At 40.8% G+C, this 23,682-nt stretch overlaps 1 protein-coding gene across 3 annotated transcripts in view; it reads right to left on the bottom strand.

Annotated features, from left to right (window-relative positions):
- Positions 1 to 23,682, bottom strand: part of LYPD6 (LY6/PLAUR domain containing 6) — a 124,625-nt gene that overhangs the window by 37,628 nt on the left and 63,315 nt on the right. The gene's annotated exons all lie outside the window — the stretch shown is intronic.

The following is a 23,682-nucleotide window of genomic DNA, read 5'->3' as shown; positions in this document are numbered from 1 at the left end:
ACTGAATGGAGAAAGAATGTAGGGCGCCCCTAAGGCAAAGGAAGAATTAAGGCGGAGAGAAAACCCCAAGCTTTAGATAATATGTGTTTCTTAGCTATTTTAAGAAGGGTCAGAGAAGCCACTTCATCTCATCACTGGACTGGAAAGGAGGCCAGTCTAAAAGGAGCAACAAGATCACACCCAGCAGTCCCGGCAGTGCTGATCAGGCCCCAGTGGATGGAGTAGAAAGGGAATTACATAGGAGCTCTGGAGCCAGGCAACCCCAGGGCCTTTTACCTACCTCCTCGGATTACTGTGAGAACAGATAAATGCCTGGAAAGACTGTGGAGCACCGGGTCTGGAGCCAGTCCAGGCTATAATTCTGACTCTGCTACTGATAGCTGTGTAACCTTGGGCAGGCTTCTCAACCCTTGTGCCTCAGTTTATTCATCTGCAAATAGGGGCAATCATACCACCTAGGTCAGAGGGCCCTTATCAGGACCAACAGAGATAATACACAGAAAGCACTTTGAACCATACCTAGCACCTGCCTGCTAGCTAATGCAATTCGCAAAATCAGCTCTAAGTGTCCTAACAAGGCATTGGGTTACTCATTTGGGTGGGTCAAGATGCTGGCTCGGAAACTTCTGCACCCCCAGTCTGGGAAGGAGGTATGAAAGGTCTTCAAAAAGGCTTCTGTGGAATGCCGTGTTCTATTAGGAGAAATCAAAAGCCCAGGTAGCTTGCCAGATTTTTCTAGCTGATCCCAACTAAGATCAACATCCTCAGGTGAGGATAAAAACACAGGGCAGGTGAATTAAGTGAGGCAGATCGGGGAAGGTCTACGGCAGGACTTCTCAAATTTCAGAAATGCTTTCTCCTTCAAAGAGGAAAAAGTCTCACAGACAGAATTTCATCTACCCTTACTGTCAACTAATTAATCCTAATTATAATAATTATATGCTACTTACACACACACAGATAGGAAACTAGGATTAAGCTCCTTTGTTTAAAAGCCCACACGGTACTTTAAAATCTAAACACAATTACCAAATATAAATAAAATTACATTAAAATTAAACACACTAGTGAAATAAAATCTCCTTTAAAGAAAAAAAGTCAGGGGCACCTGGGTGGCTCAGTATGTTAAGCATCTGACTTCGGCTCAGGTCATGATCTCACGGTTGGTGAGTTCAAGCCCCTTGTTAGGCTCTGTGCTGACAGCTCAGAGCCTGGAGCCTGCTTCAGATTCTGTGTCTCTGTCTCTCTCTGCCTCCCCCACTTGCTCACTTGCTCTCTCTCTCTCTCTCTCTCTCTCTCTGTCTCAAAAATAAGCATTAAAGAAAAAAATTTAAAATAATAAAGAGAAGAGTCTCACAAAAAGAATTTCATCTACCCCTACTGTCAACTAATTAATCCTAATTATAATAATTATAAATGCTACTTACATACACACAGATAGGAAACTAGGATTAAGCTCCTTTGCTTAAAGCCCATGTAGCAGCTTTAAAGCTACACAAAATTACCAAATATAAATATAATTACATTCAAATTAAACACACTAATGAAAGAAAATGGAAAATAACAGTAATGACTAGCATTGATTGAGCACTTACTATAGGGCTGAACCCAACATGTGCAAGGCACCCTTTACGTGCTTTCTTTAATCCCCACAACACTGTGAAGTAGGCACTATTATTACCCCATTTTACAAATGAGAAAACTAGGACACCAAGAAACGAAGACACACATTTTTAAATCTACAGAACTGGCAGGTGCCCAGAAGTGCACAGACACCACTTGGGGAAGCCCAGACCTAGGAGGTACACAGCATCTGGTGACAGGGTGATGGAGGATGAGGCAGACCCAGAAAAGAGTTTGGGGCCGTCACTTAGCACAAGAAGGACACCAAGATGAGGATGCTGGAGGGGAGGGGCCACCCACCAAAGACCACATTGCCTGGGTGTCCTTTTGTTTTTGTTCTGGTTGGGGCATAAAGAGGGCTTTGCTGGTAATCCCAGATGGAGAGGAACTGGCCCTCCTACTGGAGTAAAAGTTAAGATGAAAACCTGGAGAAAGGAAGTGCAGGGGAAAGATGAGAAGAGAGAGGGTAAGTAAGAGGGAAGGGGGTTGTCAAAAGAGGGCCAAGGTTTCCAAATTTGCTGATCCTAGCAAACTGCTGATGCTGGCTCTCATGCATTACAATTTCACTGGTGTGGGGTGTGACGTCAGTATGAGGTTGAAAAATCTCTCCAGGTGATTCTAATTTGCAGCAATGTTTGGGAAGCTTTATCACACTTTTGCAAATGACGGTGGAAGGAAACAGCTCCTAAAGGTATTCTGTCCATCCAGGGCACCAGCACACCGGACTGGAAAGTTCCCCTTAGCACTCACTTAAGGAACCAGTAAGCAGTCCAAAGTAATCAGCGTTATGTATTCCTCTAGGAATCCTCTTTATCCTATCTATCCTTAAAGTACTGAGGAAAGGGAGCGAGCAGGTTGTGACCTATAAAATGACCACAGCTTCCAACGTGACAGACTTCTCTTGGCCACTTTGGTAATAACTTCCCAAAAGTGGTTTTCATCCTCTTGATGAAATGACTGTCCCATGTTGCCCTTGAAAGACTCCAAGGTGAAGTTCACTCTACCTTTCCGACCCAGCACACTTAATTTTATGACAACAAAAGAGAAAATGTCGGGAGGCCTCTCCTGAGACACACATATGCTTACAACCATTACTCCCAAGGTAGCCGGAGAGACAGAGGAGTTTTTGAGAAAAGAAACAAATAGGCCCACATTTTCAGAGGCAGCATGGAGTGTTGGGAAGAGAATGGCTTTTGCAGATCGCAGACTTGAGTTTGAACTCTTGCTCTGCTACAAAGAGCCATGTGAACTTGAGCACCGAACTCCCTGTGGCTCAGTCTCCTTGGCTGCACTGACACACTGGGATGCCTTCAATTCATCAGGACCCCACACTGCCATTTCCATTATGCGTGACTATGATCATGACGCCAAGCCTCGATCATTAAGTGACACCCCCCTACCTGGCCCTTTAGAGGTGGCAAATTCTCATCCTCACTGACTTTCTAGTCACTTGTTCTGATGTTATTCATAGAAGGAAGTTAGGCTGAGAATAAAGCAAAAGAAAAGAACAGAAGTAACATCATTGGGAATAAACAGGGAAGGCAGTAAAACATTCATCCTGGTTTCACTCTGTAAAGTTAGAGTAACATAGATCTGATATCAAAACCATATAATTTATGCAGTTGCATTAGATCCTGCCAGGTCTTTCTCATAGGGGTTACAGAACAAAAACAAAAACAAAAACATGAATATATCGTAGAGATGAAAATGTAGGTAATTGTAATGAGCTCTCTCTTTCAATCCTCCATTATTATTCATTCCAGAGGGTTCTAAATTTCTGTATTCTAAATAACGCTGTGAGTAGCATCCTTACGACTATAGCACATGATCTATTCCCCCATTATTTTCTTAGAATAAACTCAGACACAGGAGAAAAAAGAAAATGAAAGGACCCTGTCTTCCACTGGGTAGACCAGGAAGAATGCTGGAGGGTTTCTCTTCCCTGGAATTGTGCCATAAAACTATGAGGTAAGTATTTTCCAAGATCCTTTGTTTTCCTATGCTTGCAATCAAGAGGGAAAGACAAGAATCTCTTTTGGTCCTTTCCTCCTACAGGATTGATTAAGCCAAAAATATCAAGTCCAGGTAAAATGAGGCAATGACTGAGTTTCCCATGACAATAAAACCCATCTCTTCTTATCCTGAGACCTGTGAACAGGTATCTTTTCTAATCCTAATTTACACTCCAAGTTCAACATTTTCCACTAATAATGCATGCTCTACACTTGATCTTAGCCAAAAGGCCGAGAAGCAATATTAATAATGCATGCTCTAAATATGGCAAAAAAAGCATCATAAACTCCAAATTAATCACTGGTTATTTGGGAGAATTCATTCATTTAATAAATATTCACTGTGTCAAATATGTATTGGGTATTATTCTACATTCTGTGTTATAAAATAAACAAAACAGATGAAAACAATATTTGATGTTCTGGCTCAATATATTTCTGGTTTATTACAGCTCAGTAGTTTTGGAAGAAGAAAGGGATTCAACAAAAATTAATACTGAGGTTCAGTTCGTGATCAAGCTGATTGAATGTAGCTCATTAACATTGTTGGCTCAGCACAATTCAAGTTTCTTTTAGTGGTATAGTGCTTGGGGACTCTCTACACCAAAAGGAAACAAAAAAATGCAACACATGAAAATTTTTTGGTTACTCACCAGATTCCAAAACCCCAAAATTTTTCTGGACATTTTTTTTTTGATGTGTAATAACTCCTGTGTTTTTTGATCCTACTTTCTAAATACTTTACAAACCAGTCCTACCTTCTTCATCATGTCTATGGCTAGAACTTCAGTTCAGGTCCTTAATTTTTGTTTGGACTATGGCCATAGCTTTTAAACTAGTCTGCCTGACTCTGGTTTCTTTTCTTTCCAGTATTTCTGTCTTACAGTTTATAAAAACAGAGATCTGATCACATAGCTCTACATTTAGAAACTGTGAATAGTTCTCACTGCCTGCAGGATATAGTTGAAATTTTTTATCAGCACATACAAGGAGTGGGAGAATGAGTAGATAGGCCCTCAGGATTCTGGATTAAGGCCATGCCATTGGCAGCAGAGAAGTATACCCCTTTTTGAAAAAAAGCCCCTGGCATATGGCTGAGCCCTGCTAAAGACAGAATGCTTGCTCACGTGATAACAAGGGATCATGCATTCAGAACTTCCCATTATAAGCTGGGATCTATTAGACTTAATCATTCATAAAGGCTGTCATACCTATCAGAACCTCACCCAGCATTATCACCTGAGGGCTTAAGAAATGCCTGGTGGGGTGCCTGGGTGGCTCAGTTGGTTAAGCATCTGACTTGATTTTGGCTCAGGTCACGGTCTCACGGTTCATGAGTTTGAGCCCTATATCCGGCTCTGTGCTGTGTGGAGCCTGCTTGGGATTCTCTCTCTCTCTCTCTCTCTCTCTCTCTCTCTCTCTCTCTCTCCTCCTCTTCCACTGACGTGCATGCACTCTCTCTCTTTCTCAAAATAAATAATAAACTAAAAAAAAAAAAAAAGGAAATGCCTGAGGCACAGGCATGGAATGCTGCATAACACAGCATAGGACCAGGACCCACTTCACAGAAAGGAGATGCAGCATTGAGCCCAAGAACATGGGGTCCACTGTTATATCATATACTGCACCACCAAGAATTAGCTGGAATAGCCTTCTGAAGGTACAGCTGAAGGACCAGCTTGGAGGCAATACTCTGAAAGGATGGGGTGCCAGCCTTCAGGATGCAGCACACGCATCAGGTCACGGTCTTCCGTACGATGCTGTGTCCTGAATAGGAAGAATACATGAGTCCAAAAACCAACAGGTAGAAGCATGAGTGGCCTCCCTTACTATCGCCCCCCAGTGATCCATGCAACTCTGAGCTCTGTGATATTGGAGGTCCTCATCTCCAAAGGGGTACAATATTACCAAAGGACATGGCAAGGTCCAATCGAACTACAAGTTTCATGTCCCACCAGGCTACCTGAGACTCTGTGTCCAAAGACCAACCAAATGCCATTATGGCAGGGATAATTGGTCCTACATAGGAGAAAGAGGCAGGGCTACCTTTTCATAAGAAAGGCAGGGAAGAATCCATATGAAACCTAGGTGATCCTCAGGGGTGTCTCCTGGTGCTCCATTACCCCTGTGTAGTTGTGAAAAGACACATGTGGCAATCCCAGCCTGAAAATGCATGATTACCAAGGTTCCAGACTCCTAGGAATGAAGATTTGGGTCATAGAATTAGGTGGACCATCAAGACCTATCAGGGTGATGACCAAGGATGTGAGAAACTCAGAATGGATACTGTAGGAAGGAGAGGGTAAGTACAACTGCAGCCCACAGATCAAATGCAGCCAAGGATGGGGCACACTTGTCCAACCAACCTTCATCTTCTGAGTTCCCTCCCACAGGAACCACAGGGATGCTCCTCCTTGAACTTGTGTAGAGAAGGAGGTCCGTGTGGCACAAAGGGCAGACTGTAGCAGCCATGAAAATAAGCCTCATGATTTTTGACTTTGGGGGGCACAATCAACCTACAGTCCTAGCTGTGCTCCAAAATCCATCACCACATTCATACTGAGGCCACACTTCCAAAAGGCTACTCCCAGCCAATGATTGAGGAAGGCAGGGATACTACCTACCAAAGCAGGCTCATTTTCTGGGAATACAGGAGACTCCTCTGATAGATGACTTTGGCTTGAGGGTACCCCATCTTCCTCACCAAACTTTCTTAGAATTGCACTATAGGCTATGATCCCTCCCTCCCTTCCAAGGGTCATCCTGTACAGCATCTGACAACTCTCCCAGTCTCCCTAGTCCATCCCCATTTCCCTCAGAGGTGTGTAATAAGTCTCCTATACATCTAATCCTGTCTCAGCATCTGCTTCACAGCCTTCATGACCTGCTTCTACCATCTCTCTAGGCTCACCCCCTACTTGCTCCCACTTGCACTCCACAGACACCACACTAATGAGCATACTACTTTCTGCATCCAAGCCTAGGAAAAGCTATACTACTCCCTCTGTCTAGAGTGCCCTTTCCCCTTTGCCTTCTCTCTGGGGTCTGAGGTTTGGCAGCCAGTATAATTGTGCACCAGACTTTGGCTTGGCTCTGTTTTCATTATTCTGTTTTTGCATGACCAGTTCAAGGAGAATCTGCCTGATCACAGAGTGCAGATTGCTCCATATCCTATACCAAGTTGTAAGGTTCCATGTGTTTATCCTATCCAGTACGCATCCTACAAAGTGTCTCTCCCACTCAACATAAGGGCAGGGAAACAAAGTGTCTCTCCCACTCAACAGTGTTAGAGTCCAGAATGTGTCTGTCTGTGAAGAACAGCCACTACTCAGCTCCAGCTAAATGTTGCCATGAAGGATAGCGAGGCAAGATCTGTTGAGTTTTCAAGAAAACCTCAGAAAACCAGATTTTTATTGTGAGATTTCTGCATTTTAAAGGTTACAAACTGATTCAAAATTAAAACGAAACCCAACAGGAGGTCACACAAAGAATACCCACTGACTGCTATGGTCCACACTTGCCAGCTTTTGTCCACCACTCTAAAATGCACCAACGACCTCGCCCATAACGCATACGGAATGCACCCTGCAGATCTGAGCACTGGAGGCTCAGCACATGGTGATGTCTCCGAGAGTCGGCACTACTCTCTTTTAAGAAACTTAACCATTACATTTTAGCATTTTGTCTTCTTAGTTCATGAAGTATTTCATAACCCCATGCTACTGAGGACTGTATTAACCTCACCAAAGAGGCAACTAATTCATTGTCTTGTTCAACAAATATTTACTGAAGACCTAACATGGGTCAAACCCTGTGCTATGTCTGGAGGTTCAGATTTGAATAATTGAGCCCTTATAACCAAGAAAATTGTAATTAAGTAGAAGAAACAGAAAAGTAGAAGGTACAATATTATATTGTTTGAGAAGATTTTAAAAATACATTTATTCTCTACTAAAGCAAACAACTTGAGTTCTCAAGAAACATTAATATCTTTTAAACAAACAAAAATGAAACTATCTATCTATATCTATATCTATATCTATATCTATAGATATAGATATATATTCAAGAAACACCTTAAACAGTAACCTGGCTATTTGAAAGATTTTAATGGGTGAGAAATCTTTTCATTATAAAATTGTAGAAACTAAATGAGGACTTACAAAATACAAATAGTGAGCATTTAAAAAAATAGTACATATTTAGTTGTAAATGCTTTCATAGAATCACTTCAAAACTGTTCCTCACTCTTACACTCTGAAGTTTCTTTTTCTGAATAGTGGCATAAAACATAAATTACTTTGGGGGAAGAAATTTTATTAATTGAATATCTACCCTATCAAGGTTCCATTGTTTATTAAGCCCTGTTTCTAGTGAGGTAAATTTGTAAAAATACTCGAATACAACAGCGGCTAGTTCTAGAGAGACTTTTGGCCATAGATTCCAGGATTCCTGAAGACCCATCTATACATTATGAAGATACAACCGGCTACCCCTTGGCCCTGTCCCTAACTTAGGCACACCTGCACTCAACTAGTCTGACATGTGTTCTCATGCAGTAAGGTGTGGTGTGTGGATGGAGCCCAGAATCAGAGTGAGCCTGGCAATTGTTCCAAATATTTCTTTCCTTCTTCCTCACACGTCCCCAGTCACATTGCAAATCAGTTGCCTGGTACAGGCCTAGTTCCTCAAAGCAGATCTATGTACTTCACTTTCTTAATAATCCTGGCCAAGCCTTCAAAATTTACAAGGTGAAGCTATTCTGTGTCTGTGAGTATTGGGAGAATTTTAACAATTGGATTAAAAAGCCAATCAAATGGTAAACTCCTAGGGGAAATGCTCATGCCAGGGAATAGATTAACTGTTAGCTGATTTCAAGAACAAATGGAAAGTGCAAATCTCAGAGAAATGAGGCGGACAAGGAGAATAAAGTAAGTGGGACATGAACAACTGAAAGAATTTGGGCCACAGACACTGGTTTGGTAAGTCTATAACACAGTAGAAAGATGAAATTCTTTTTTCTTCTCAAATCCTTTTTTTTTTTTAAATCAAATTTCATCTTTCTTTACACTTGATACAATTTGGGCATGTTTGTTCTCTACATCTATTCCCCTGTATAATATGATAAATGAGAGGGGAAGAAATGTATCCGGTAACTTACAAACTTGACCTCCTCTTTCTCTGACCCTGGTCTCCCCCGAGCAAGGTAAGGCTGCAGGCAAGAATGTTGGGTTCAGGATTACTCATCACCAGGGGATACCTGGAGGACCCTGCTGGAGAGTCCTACATATCCTCAATTTGCCTTGTGTGAGGATAAGGCCAACAGTTGGATGATGCTTAGTGGTATGTTAACCTTTTATACAGTCATGGAGAAGGGAAAATGCAAGCCATAGTAGAGGTTTTCTGAGATGAGTGTGACATTGTCAAAAACAATAGAAATACAGCGGAAATTAAAAGTACCAGAACCGAGCAAAGTATTGTTACTGTGCTGGGTCTTAAAATTCAGTCCTGGGGTTTCCAGGCTCAAGTGGCAGTATGGGGAGCATTAAGAGTTCACGATTATGAAAGAAGCAAACTTAATCAAGTATTTATTATCTATCTTCCATTTTCATTCCCACCACATAAGACAGTTTGGATCCTAACATGAAATGCCTTTATATATATATATATATATATATATATATATATATATACATATACATATATATATATATATATTTTTTTTAGCTTAAAAAATGGAAGCAGTTGACAGTATTTTGGCTCCCAATTAACATAGTGCCCACCATGCATACTGAATATTTATTTCCTGTTTACTAGGTAAAGAGGACAGACATGGCTTGTCTAAGAAATCTGTCCTGGACACTGCACTATGTTTATACTGTTCACGGACTACAGTCCCATTGTGACTGTTCATCAACATTACCTGAAAAAACAGACTAGTAAAGAAACAGACTCAGGAAGTCTAAGGTAGAATTAGAAACTTTGTATTAAAACAACAAAAGCAAAAACAACTGTAGTGATTTTAAAGATTTCCAGATATAGAAACTTTAGGATTAGATCAATAAAAACATGGATAAACATCCCTCAACAGCAGTTCACAAAAAAAGAAATTAAAAATTAGCTAATAAATCTTGTTAAAAGGTTTAATCTTACCAGATTTAAAGACAAGTGAATTGAAACAATGATTCAGAACAATATAATTTCCTCACCTAAAATTGGCAAAAATACTTCCATCTGATAATACCCTATGTTAATAAATATGTGGGAAAAGAGACAATCTCATCTGAGAAGTAAATTAGTTTATCTTTTTTTTTTGGAAACTAATTTTTATTTTTTTTTATTTATTTTTTTTTTTTAAATTTTTTTTTTTCAACGTTTATTTATTTTTGGGACAGAGAGAGACAGAGCATGAACGGGGGAGGGGCAGAGAGAGAGGGAGTCACAGAATCGGAAACAGGCTCCAGGCTCTGAGCCATCAGCCCAGAGCCGGACGCGGGGCTCGAACCCACAGACCGCGAGATCGTGACCTGGCTGAAGTCGGACGCTTAACCGACTGCGCCACCCAGGCGCCCCTGGAAACTAATTTTTAAAAAAAATTTTTTTTTAACGTTTATTCATCCTTGAGACAGAGAGAGACAGAGCATGAACGGGGGAGGGGCAGAGAGAGAGGGAGACACAGAATGGGAAGCAGGCTCCAGGCTCTGAGCCATCAGCCCAGAGCCCGATGTGGGGCTCAAACTCACGGACCGCGAGATCGTGCCCTGAGCTGAAGTCGGATGCTTAAACGACTGAGCCACCCAGGCGCCCCAGAAACTAATTTTTTTAATGTGTGTACTCTTTAATCAAAAATTTCCACTTCCAATAATTTACCTAGCAGATATATGTCAAAAATGTGCTAAAATCATATAGGGGAAAATGTTCAAGATAACCCAAATATTTAATAATAAGGGTGAGGTTTATAAGTTAAAGTAATACCATACAAAAGAATAGTGTATCACTTCTAAAAAGAAAGAAGATCTACAAGATATATTATGAAGAAAAGGAAGACACAGATGAGATTGTACACTATGGTGCTTTCTAAAATGGAAGTGAATAAATAATACACACACACACACACACACACACACACACACACAGGCTCTATGCATTATCTTTATCTTCTAAAAAGACACCTAAAAGTTATTAATAATTATGTTTGGGGAGAGGGCCTTCACTAGAGGAGTGAGGGAAGTTTTTACTTTCATTTTGTATGTTTCTACACTGTTTGCATTTTCTCACCACGTACAAATATTCAAGGGCATGCATGGTGTTTTCTGCAAGATCTGTTTAATTCCATGCAGGCTTCCCTCACTCTCTAGTACATTTCTTAGTCAAATACTTCTGTCAATCACTATGTGAGTGAGTCAATTTATTTCAAATTATATCCCACCCACACTGCCAACCTACTTACTAGAAAAATGGATTTGAGAAGGCCTATAATAAAAGACTCATAGTAAGGCTATTAAATAAAAGAAGCAAATAAAATTCATGGAAAGGAAGGGGAGATAAAAAGCCCAGGAAAATGTATTGACTATGATTGAGCAGTCAGCATGGCTCCAAATTAACTAAAGAAAAAGAAAAAAAAGGAAACATGATGGTTGATGTCATTCTTATTGTCTGGAAAAAGATTTCATGCCTGTTTGTCAAAGATTTTTTTACTTGGTGCTGAATTCTAAGAGACATGATCCAAGACACTTTGAAAATATCTTGACTTTATGTCCTTAGGCTCCCAAATTTGACCCTGCATCAGAATCACCAAGAGGACTTGTTGAAACAGATTTCTGGGCTTTACCGGCAGGGTTTCTGATTGAGTAGGTGTGGGGTGGGGCCTGAGACTTTTCATTTCTAACAGGTTTCCTAGGTGATGCTGATGTTGCTACTCTAGGACCATACTTAGGGACATGGGAATTTTTGACCAAGCCTTCATTCATTAGCCCTTAATGACTTCACCAGTAGTTCTGCCTAGGATCTGGAGATACTCTTCACATAAGCGTTTCAGTAAAAGATCCAAATGTAACCCAGTTTCTTATGATCTAATCAGAAAACAAAGATGGAACTTGAGACAGCCACAGATACAAAAGCATTGCCTATGCCTTGGCCCTTTCTTAATACAAATTCATTCCACACCACCTGTCCCTGATAGGCTTAGACAGGAACTGATAATGCAGATTCATGACTCACATTAACAATGGCCTCATTTTACCCACACAGGAGGCTGGTCTCCTGCCAACATCCAAAATATATTATCATTCAATTCCAAAATCCAGAATCAATGACCTTTAGACAATCTGCACTCTTTTTAAAAAAATTTTTATTTTTTGCCTATTGCCATGGGAAATAGAGGATTAACTGTACCAGGAATTAACATAGGACCTTTCTCCTGGAGAGGTAAGAGTTTAAAACACTTTTCAGATAAACAACCTCATTTGTCTTCCAACATGGGCGGCGGTGGGGGTGGGGTGGGTTGGGGTGGGGTATGTAAACTGCATTTTTATTACAGCACTGGAATTCTAGGTCTAAGGCCACTGTCTCCAGTCCCTCTTTGCTTCATGGTTCTCAAAACACTTGGTGCCATAGGAAATAACTGGCCCATTTAACAGCTGCACTCAGATAAAGATCATACACACACACACACACACACACACACACACACATTCACATGTACGCTGGCACCAACAACCAGTATGTTTTACAAGATTAAAAACATCTAAAAATATATCTAACAGAGGCACTTATAAATGTATACATTGTAGGGGCGCCTGGGTGGCGCAGTCGGTTAAGCGTCCGACTTCAGCCAGGTCACGATCTCGCGGTCCGTGAGTTCGAGCCCCGCGTCAGGCTCTGGGCTGATGGCTCAGAGCCTGGAGCCTGTTTCCGATTCTGTGTCTCCCTCTCTCTCTGCCCCTCCCCCGTTCATGTTCTGTCTCTCTCTGTCCCAAAAATAAATAAACGTTTAAAAAAAAAATAAAATAAATGTATACATTGTAGCTCAAAACAGAGAAAAATGAAAAAGAATTTGAAAAAAACTAAAAGTGCTCTGAGATCCCTGAATTTCAGTAAGCTTACCTGGCCTTCAACAGTTCTGTTTTAAATAAGCGTCTACTGTGTACCAAGTACTGTTTTAGGAACCGGGATTAAAAGTTGGACACAAACCCCACTCTTGACAGTAATTACAAGATCTGTCATAAAACTGATCATTCCAGATGACAGGAATAGGCTATGTGTGATGTTAACTGTATAGCTAAACAACACGCAGAGAATGGTCACTTAACCCCTCCTGGGGGTTCCAGGGGACTTCCTGGGGGAGAAGACACAGCCAGAGACAGATGAACAGGAAACAGCTGCAATGCAGACAGAGGGGCATGGTGAAGGATATTGTGCTAGGCTGAAGGTTACATACCCCAAATCAGATCACTCCTTCTTTGTTACAAATAGAAATTCTATTTTGTTCAGGGTGGCATCCAGCCTGACTCAAAATACACTTCCCAGAATTCCCACCAGCACTGGTGGTCATGGAACACATTCCTGGCTAATGAGATGTAAATGAAAACCACAGTGGTGCTTTTAAGAAAGCTGATGGCTCACCTTTGGCTTTTGCTTTTCCTTCTTTGCCCTTCACCCTTCTTGGGGCTTGCAACAGAGATGAGAAGCCCAAGAGTGTGACTATCATTTTGGGGAGTACGAGTAGAAAGATGGAATAAAACTGGTCTCTCAGAGCTGTCACATCTGCCCTGGACTGCCAACTTCCAGTCTTCTTATTAATGAGAAAAGGAAGTCCCTGTCAGGTGGAGCCCCCGGAGTGTGGATGCAGCCAGATATACGCCAACAGAAACTCATCTCATACATGCAGGTGAGACTATCTTTGCATTTGTTTGTTTGCATATCCTGGGGAAGGCCCCAAATCTTAGAGCAAACGCTAACATCCAAAAGCAATCTTCTTGAATCCTCCACTTTTATCAAAACATGAACTTAAGGATGTCCTGGCACTTTTAAAAAGTATTGTTATAATTAAGCAGCAAACACTATTAACAAGTGTGTTACTGGAAAGTTTAAATATGATCTCTAATCAAGAGCTAGTAAAGCAAGATTACAATGGCCAGTAACATTTACAGTTTCCTCTGGAAAAAAAAAATCCCATGAATACATAATCCCAGGGCTTAAATAAAATTTGTTTAGACAAGATTTTTTCTTCTCTCATCCTCCAGACAAAGAACTACGAACTTTCTCTTCCTCCCTCCCTCCTCTCTCTCTCTCTCTCTCTCTCTCACACACACACACACACACACACCACCTTTTGTTGTTTCCTCACACACAATGACACAATCAGTAGTCTCAAGCACTGATGTTGCTCTCCTTTTGCTACTTAAAGGGCCACCGAGACCCACAATCAGCAGGACATCATGCAAGAGTTAAAAAGGCTGTTTCTTTGTTATTCCAGGAAAAATGTTAAGGGACAGGTACCGCCTGAGTGTGGAGTAAACAGCAACAAGTGCTCAGGCAGAGGACGTGCTACCACTGCCTGGGGCAGGTACAGATCACCACAAGTTCTTTCAGGTCTAAAAGCACCAGGTGGTTGTCCTGGGACTTTCCCACCAGCCCTCCCAGCCCCCTCTTCAGCCAAGATGGGCGGGGAATGGCATGGAGGTCTGGGGCAGGGATGCTCCAGTCCTGGCTTTGCCCAAAGTAGCTTTTCCCAATGGACAATCACACCAGCTTCTCCACCTGTGCAATAAAGGATTTGACCTGCATCAGTGATTCTGAGCCTGGGCGGGGATGGAGTGAGGGTGGGGGGGATTGTGGACCGGTAAAATTTAACTTGAAAACAGGGGCACCTGGGTGGTTCAGTCGGTTGGGCATCCGACTTTTGACTCAGGTCAATGATCTCACAGCTTATGAGTTTGAGCCCCGTGTTGGGCTGACAGCTCAGGGCCTGGAGCCTGCTTTGGATTCTGTGTCTCCCTTGCTCTCTGCCCCTTCCCTGCTTGCACTCTGTCTCTGTCTCTGTGTCTCTCTCTCAAAATCAATAAACTTTAACAAATTTTTTAAAAATTTAACTTGAAAACAAAAAAAAACTACTCCAACAAAACTTTGCCAATGTTGTGTTTTCCTTTAAAAGGCCATACAAATAAAGCAACAACACAGACATAATGTTCCCAACCATGCTTCATGGGGAAGACTTGTCCTGTTATCTGGCCTGCTCATTTTGGAAGGGTCAGACTGTCCACTAAGTCTCTTAATATCCCAGTGATTGTGACCTTTTATTTATATATTTTGCTCTTGTATTTTGAAATGTTTTTCCACTTGATCTTCCAGACCAGTTTACCCCAACAGTCCCTATATCCCAAAACTTCTTGACTTTTTTGGGCACATAGATCCCTTATCAGTGTAGTGAAACCAATGAACCTTTTCCCAGAGCAGTATTTTTAAATGCATAAAGTGAAATACATAGGATTACAAAGCAAACCAATTATATTTAAATATCAACATAAAAATATTAAAATACATAAACTTGTGATACAGCAATATATATGCTTCTTTATTATAACATTAAATATCAAGCTCTACTGGTGATGCTAATAATGATTATAATTTCAAGCAATGATGAGCTTAAATGATATTTCAAGATGTCTGCAACAACCCTAATGTTATCTGAAAATGTTTTAGATTTGTACTGATGACAAAGTCACAGGTACTACGAGTCCTTTTGTGGTTTCATTAGAAGATAATAAAAATAAAGATGCATTTTTCCTTCCAAATTAAATGCCATATTTTCCTATAACTTGGAAACAGAAATTTTCCACCCTACCCTAACACCACTACTTGTTTTTTATAGCCCACTCCATTCCACATCCAACTGCATAACTACATTCATATGTGATGTGGCAATGTGATGTAGGGCCAAATATCAATGAAAAGGAAGTCATCTTCTAACCCTGGTCCCCTTACCATCCCACCCCTCCTTTCCAGAGGCAATCACTGTTGACAATTTCTTGGGCATTCTTGACATCTACGGAATGTTTCATTTAAAAAGCATTTTGTTGGAGCACCTGGGTGGCTCAATCGGTTAAGCATCTGACTTTGGTTCAGGACATGATATGACGGTTCATGAGTTCAAGCCCCACGTTGGTCTGTGTGCTGACAGCTCAAAGCCTGGAGCCTGCTTCGGATTCTGTGCCTCCCTCTCTCTGTCTGCCCCTCCCCCACTCATGCTCTGTCTCTCAAAAATAAATAAACATCAATCAATCAATCAATAAATAAATAAATAAGAAGCATTTTGTTTAAATTCTGGAAAACTTTATTTTGCAATGGAATTACTTTCTATCTTTTTTTTTTTTAAATCATCTTTCTCCTCCATCTATTCTATTTGACCAACACCACTTACCTTCTGCTTATTATTCTCTGATGCCTGGGTCCCTTTATCTTAGTTTCCATGGCTTACTCACTGCTTTATTCACCCTCAAAGTTCAGGTCAAGCTGTGGGATGCTTTGATCAGCTACAACTTCATGAGCCTGAGGCTTGTCCAGCAGGCCAACTCCAGCTGTCTGTCCTCCGTTGAGGTCCCCAGAAGAACCTCCCTGCACATTCCTCCCCCCTCCCACCCCACCCCAGGTAGCAAGAGAGTATTCTAATGAGAAGAAAGCAGCCTCTCTCTGAAATCCCAGAGGAGTACTTCCAGGACAGCTGTAAGACAAAATAACAACTCCCCCCGTCCCCCTCCCACACACACGGCCACCTTCTGCCATCCCCACCCTATCATAAAATAGAGGACAATCTTCTAAAACAGGAAAATTAGAACCTTGTAATAAAAGGGCAAATTGTCCCAAGAAAAGGCAGTTGGCATATTATAGTTATACAAATTACAAGAACGTATAGAAAAACAGGAGCAGACGAAGGAAAGGCAAAAATTGAAGAAATAACACAGGAAAATGGCCTTATCTTGCAAAAAGGCTGCAGTTGGAAGGTTGAAAGAGCGGGCCCAGTTTCAAGTTAAGAATCATCACTGGAGCGCCTGGGTGGCTCAGTTGGGTAAGCGTCCAAATTTGGCTCAGGTCATGATCTCACAGTTTGTGAGTTCAAGCCCCGCGTCAGGCTCTGCTGACAGCTCAGAGCCTGGAGCCTGCTTCAGATTCTGTGTCTCCTTCTCTCTCTGCCCCTCCCTGCTCACACTCTGTGTATGTCTCTCTCTCTCAAAAACAAAAACAGAAACAAAAACAAAAACAAAACCAAAAAATAATGATTACAAAAGACACTTATCAATGCAAACCCCAGTACTTGCTAAAATAAAGAAAAGTTTGTTTTTATGTGTTTATCTCATAATCACTCACCTTACTATACATTTTTTTTTCTTAATAGAGCCTCCTGAGTTTTCTAAATATAATCATCAACTCAAAGAGGAATTTTTTTTTCTTTTTAAGTATTTCCCCCTTTATTTTCTTGTCTCATATTTTCTAACGCCTCCAAAAGCCTGTTCAAAAGTGGTAACACCTGTCTTATTTCTGAGTTTAATGAAAAATATTGGAAGCATCTAGACAAAAATAACAAGTTACCTATAAAGGTAATTAGACTAACATCAGACTTCATCTGCATGCTACTGAGAGGAAAGAATTGCATTCCCAGAATTCTGTGCCCATCGGAGACATCGTTCACTTCCCACAGTAATAGGAAATATTGAAGTTGATTTAATAACCACAACAATAGTATCATTGAGTTAACATTTAATAGCACTCATTCGGTGCCGGGTTCAATTCTAAGCATTTCACTTATCGTGATAGTTTGTCTATAAGGTGGCTCCCATTAGTTCCTTCCCTCCCTCTCTATTCATGCCAGCCCAAGATGAGGTCTAGTCTCCCACCTCATAGAATCTGGTAGAAGTGTACCCATGCCAGTTCTAAGCCAAGACGTTATGAATACTGCCTCTTGGAGTTTCCATGTAGGAAACCCAGGCTTCTCTGATGAAAAGAGTGGTTGTATGAGAAAAACAGTCATGTGAGTGAAAAAGTTATCTTGGACATCAAACCTAGTTGAACCTTTGGAAGATCCCAGCCCCTGCTGCTATTCGATTCTGACCACATGAGAGCCCCCAAACAAGAAAAGCCCAGCCAAGCCCAACCCCCAGGATCATGAGAGATCATAGTAAGTTGTCTTTTGGGGGCAGTTCATTACATAGCAATAGGTAGCGAGAATACTTACACTAACTCTTCACAATATTCTTATGAGGTAGCCATTATTGGTATTACCATTTTACAGATAAGGAGACTAAGGCCCAGCTAAGTTAAACTTTCCCAAGCTTATCTAGCTAGAGAGAAAATCCTTGGAGAAATACAAAGTTTCATAACTAAATAAAGTTCATGTTTCATATGTAAAAAATAGCGACAGGGACCCTAATGCAACAAAAATGCATCAGAGCAGAGACCTCGAGAGAGAGGAAAAGGGGAAGGAGAAAAACCAGTGACGAGAAGTATATCTTGCAAATATATTGTGAAATCTAAGATACTACGGCTATCATAACTGGGAAAATGTACAGTGAAGGTGAAAGTCTTCCGAAATAACAGAGAGACAGCACGAGTAACAGTAATAGTCAAGAATGAAAGGAAATGTAGGAGCTGGGAAGGAGCAAGGCTAGAGGCAGGTAAAAGAGAAAGAAGCAAACGCATTCTGATGTTCTTGGCATGAATTTCTACAAGTTATAAATTAACAAAACTAATTCACGTAGAAAATCGAATAGATAAATTATCGTAGTACAGATGTCAAAAGTGGTTAAATTCCTACTATTAAGAAAGAGAGCCAAAACAGAGGATTTTTCAGTGAGTTCCATACAACTTACCAAGAATAAAAATATGTTATTTAAATTATTCAAGACCATGGAAACATAGAGAAAGCCTCTAAATCCATTTTATAAAACTGGCTTAGCCTTTAAACCAAAATTGATAAAAGCAGTACAATAAAAGAAAACTACAGAGAAATCCCACTTGTAAATATTTGCTTATTTGTTATCCCACTTATAAAAATTCTAAGTAAAATATTAGCAAGCACATCCAAAAGTAGACGAAAGAATACTGCCAGTAATCAAGTGGGGTTTATGCCAAAAAGGCAGTTTCTACAGTAGCAAATCCATTAACATCATTCGTAACAGAAACAAATGCATGGAGGAAAAGTGGTTGGTTATATGGATAGTTTCTAAAAACCACCTGGTGAAATTCAACAGCCATTTTTAATAAAACCCCAAGTAAAATGTAAATAGAAACATCTTGAACGTGAAAATATCTATCGAAAATCAACTGCAAATATCATTCTAAACAATGCCAGGAATAAGATGGGATACCTATTATCATCATTACAATGCAACGGTGAACTGAGGTAAAGAAAATAGTTAATATAAATAGAGTGATGAGGAGAGAAAGTTTTCCCTTTCTCTTAATGATACGCTTACCTACCTAGAAATTCCAACTCTGGTTTAAATATGAAAACTACTAGACGCAATAAAGGACTTGGATCAGGTGGCTAGTGGTTTAGAGCTTTTCCCCATATTTGCAATGAAAATACAATAGCATTACAATAGCATCAAAAAGGAAAAGAAAGATTAGAGATAAATATATAAATGCAAAATTCATACATTCATTTAATACAATGTCAATTAGAATCCCAATTTTTTAAAATTGGGGTGCCTGGGTGGCTCAGTCAGTTGAGTGTCCAACTCTTGATTTCGGCTCAGGTCATGATCCCAGGGTTGTGAGATTGAGCCCTGAGTCAGGCTCTGTTTCAGGAGCCTGTTTAAGATATTCTCTCTCTCCCACTTTCCCCCACTCATGCAGTCTCTAAAATTAAATAAATTTTGGGTGCCTGGGTGGTTCAGTCAGTTGAACATCTGACTTCGGCTCAGGCCATGATTGCAAGGTTCCTGAGTTCAAGCTCTGCATAGGGTTCACTGCTGCCAGCACAGAGCCCTCCTCCGATCCTCTGTCCCCACCTCTCTCTGCACACCCGCCCACTCACTCTATCCTTCTCAAAAATAAACAAACATTAAAAAAATTAAATAAATCTTAAAAAAAATAAAGTGGATATAATATCTGTTTAGGCAAGATTAAATGTCCAAAGGGGCGCCTGGGTGGCGCAGTCGGTTAAGCGTCCGACTTCAGCCAGGTCACGATCTCGCAGTCCGTGAGTTCGAGCCCCGCGTCAGGCTCTGGGCTGATGGCTCAGAGCCTGGAGCCTGCTTTGGATTCTGTGTCTCCCTCTCTCTCTGCCCCTCCCCCGTTCATGCTCTGTCTCTCTCTGTCCCAAAAATAAATAAACGTTGAAAAAAAAATTTTGAAAAAAAAAAAAAAGATTAAATGTCCAAAAATTGGCAAGAAATTTTTGAAAAAGAATAAAGAAGGAAGGGCCATACCAGACAGACTTAAATCCATTAACATCAAAACACGGCATGGGAATGAATAACAGAACAGACTAAGAAGCAGTATTCATAGACTAGGAGCTTCCACGTGACAAAGTAAGCGTTGTGATCCATTGTGGAGAAAACACCTCATTGATAAATGGCACATGCCCAATGGGATGTCATGGAAATGGGAACAAAAAGAATTAGATGGAGCTCCTACCCCACATTTTATTACCAAGTCACTAGAGAGAATGAGTTAGCCATATGCCATCTCAACAATGAAAGACTATGAGGTACTGCTCAGTAAGAGAAGATTCAGAGTATGTTACAGTAATCCCTCTATTTTTGGAATGTATTGTCCACTATTTAGAATTCTGGATAATGGAGCCTGATCACATGACTAACACTGCTTTGGGGGATGCCTCTTCATACCAAAACATAAACATAAATATAAGTGTGTATATAACACATGGAGAGAAATATGGAGATATCTAGATATATAAACTAGGTTGTTTGACACTGATTGATGGGGGGGGGTCATGGTGTGAAGGGAAGGCAGAAACAATGTAATTTTTAAAAGGTATCCAATAAATACAGAATGTTTAATAGGATCTAATTTATGAAGAACTATTTGTACACACACACATACACACACCAATGTGTCTGTGTAGAGAAAGATACACAAAGAGAGAGATAAAAGGCTGGGCACCAAAATGTTATTTGTGGTTATCACTGAGACACGAGTTTCAGATGATTTTTACTTTATATAATCAGGAAAAAAATAAATTTCATTATAAAAAAAGATTCAACTTATGAAATATGAATTTATGGTATAAATTTAGTTTTAAAATATATTTTAAATGGATGTCAAGTCAAAGGATTTTCATATTCTTTTTTGTGAAGCTTAAATAAGGTGAACAATGAGAGCCCATAGCACATGCCTGACACAGAGAATAGTGATGGCAACTATCATTATTTCCAGGAGTTTAGAGGTCCCCTGTTGACAACTCTGCCTAGTTGTAGCAAAAGTATAAACTCAGGGACTCAAGTGAAGGGAAGCTCATAGAATCACTAATGGCCCTAAAACCACCCTTCATGCAGCAGAACAAAGAACATTGGCTGATTTCCTCAATACAACTGTACAGCGAGAAGAAATGACATCATTGTGAATTAAGAGTTGAAGCAAAAACGTTTGCTTCTGACTTTCCAAACAGCAGGTCTTAAGTACTCTTGTCATCCTGATAGAAACGTGACAGTGTAAGCTGATTACTGCACTTTTGATTCTAGACCGTCAAGCCACCTGATTTGTAAGCAGGCTTTGCGTAAAACCTCCCTACCTCCATCATCAGGTCTGGAGGAGACTATCCAGTCTTGTTTGGCACCTTGGTATTCAAACCCCACCACAAAGGAAAGCAAATCACCCTATTACTGTCATATCTTCAGCAGTCAGTGCTTCAAAGCCCCAGGAGCTAATAGATGGTAATAGATTCCAGGAGAATTTAGAAATCCCTGCGGTTAAAATACTTTTTAAAATGTATCCAGTCTTTGTAGCTGGGGAAAGCTAATCTCATCTTCTCACACGGTACAGTAGAACCCAGATCCCTTAATCTTGCTCAGATTTGTACATCATACCCTCTGGTGTGTAAGTAATGCTGTGGCCAAAAAGACAGCTCCCTAATGCACGCCTGGGTCTGCAGCCTGCCCACACAAGGCAAACAGGACCACAGTTGGCTCTGACCCCTTCCCAGTGAGGCTTCCCTGCCCACATCGCACCCTCCACCCTCCATGCCTGCTAACTCAGTGAGCCTTATTCTTGATAAGCTGGTTATTTAGTACCATCTAATATCCTAAAAAGAGCAAGTATGAGGCTATTTATTTTGAAAATTTATGCTTCTAGAGTTGTGAGGAAGAAATAATACTATCTTCACACAGTGAAGAGCCTTGAATTCATCCGCTAACCATAGTCATTTAGGACCAGACCAACTTCCTCGCCTTGCTGCTGAAAATGCTAGAAACACAAGAATGGGTTTTAAATGGAAATTCTTCAAGCTAAATCAGCCTTCAAAATGCTTCTGATGGCATCCATTTAAGTGTAACACTGAAAAGCTATAGATGCATACATGTATTCAGAACTCTGATTATAATTACCATGAAAAAGGGCTTTACTGTCATCACTGAATCATTCTAACTTTAGAAGTAGGAGAAGACTTATGCAAGGCTGTACCTGAATGAGGCAGGTACAGCGACAGAACACAAGACTATACACTTTTCATCACACACTCGAGCCAATGTGCAAGGATTATTTTATTTTTTCCAGGGGGGTCCTACATAAAGCAATATCCTCTCACTGACAGAGAACCTTCCCAGGGGGTCAAATTTGGACCTAAAGGTTTTCAAAAAGAATAGACATTCAAGATCTTTGTATAGCTGAAAGAAAGAAAGCCAGAAAGTGAGCAAGCAAGCAAGCAAGCTAGAAAGCAAGGAAGGAAGGGAGGAAGACAGAAAGAGAGAGCGAAAGGAAAAAAGAGAGAAAGAGAGAAAGGAAAAAAGAGGGAGAGAGGAAGAGAGGAAGAGAGAAAGAAAGAAAGAAAGAAAGAAAGAGTTAAAGAGAGAAAGAAAGAGATATAAAGAGTGAAAGAGGAAGGAAGGAAGGAAGGAAGGAAGGAAGGAAGGAAGGAAGGATGGAAGGAAGGATGGAAGGAAGGAAGGAAGGAAAATATAACACCTCTGTATGGCAGCATCCTGCTAATATAAATGGGAAGAAGACTCACTGCTATGCAATCACAGCTTCCATTTCCTCAGAGGGATTAATAATGCACTGCATGAATTTCCAAGATGTTTACAGAAAGGCTGACATACGCCAAGCACTCAGAAATTCTACCTTCCTTTTACTTTCAGTCCAAATAACTATCGAGAAATCGTTTTCTACAACCACATTGATTATGCCTTTTATGCCCACGTTACACACTCACACACCATGCCCTGACTCTGAGAAATAAACTTTTGTCACTTTTCTAAAACTTTGCTTTTGCGAGAGAGAGCGTGAACAGGGGAGGGGCAGAGAGAGGGAGGCAGAAGGTCCGAAGCGGGCTCCGTGCTGTCAGCACAGAGCCCAACACGGGGCTCGAACTCATGAATGAGCTCAAGTCAGACGCTTAACTGACTGAGCCACCCAGGTGCCCCTAAATTTCTGTCATTTAAGCCACCCAGTCTGTGGTGTTTTGTTATGGTAGTCAGAACTGAGGGAGACACCCTCCTCCCGTGGCTTCCCCTGCTCAGGTACTTGACTACAGTCAATCGAACTGCCGACTAACTCCAGTTGTTGTCCTGCTAAATGCACATTCCTTGTTCTCTACTTCCCCACAAACAAGTCAGGATATTTATAACCACATTTCCTTCTACTTGATATACCTTCTCTTCTTCCAGAAAGCTTCCTACCAGCAAACCTCTTCCCCCATTGAAAAGTGGCACGTCACAGGCAGAGAACCCAGGGTCACGTCAGGCTCATCACACCCACATGAGTGGCTTCTGAGAGTCACTGCTATGAAACAGGTATCAAAAATCAGCTCTTATAAGGATCAATCAAATAATGTACCTGGAAAGCATTTTATAGGTTAGGAGGGGCCATATAA

The sequence above is a fragment of the Prionailurus bengalensis genome, chromosome C1, assembly GCF_016509475.1.
Source record: "Prionailurus bengalensis isolate Pbe53 chromosome C1, Fcat_Pben_1.1_paternal_pri, whole genome shotgun sequence".
Lineage (NCBI taxonomy): Eukaryota > Metazoa > Chordata > Mammalia > Carnivora > Felidae > Prionailurus > Prionailurus bengalensis.
The sequence above is the reverse complement of the archived record's forward strand: the minus strand, read 5'-3'. Positions and strand labels throughout refer to the sequence as shown.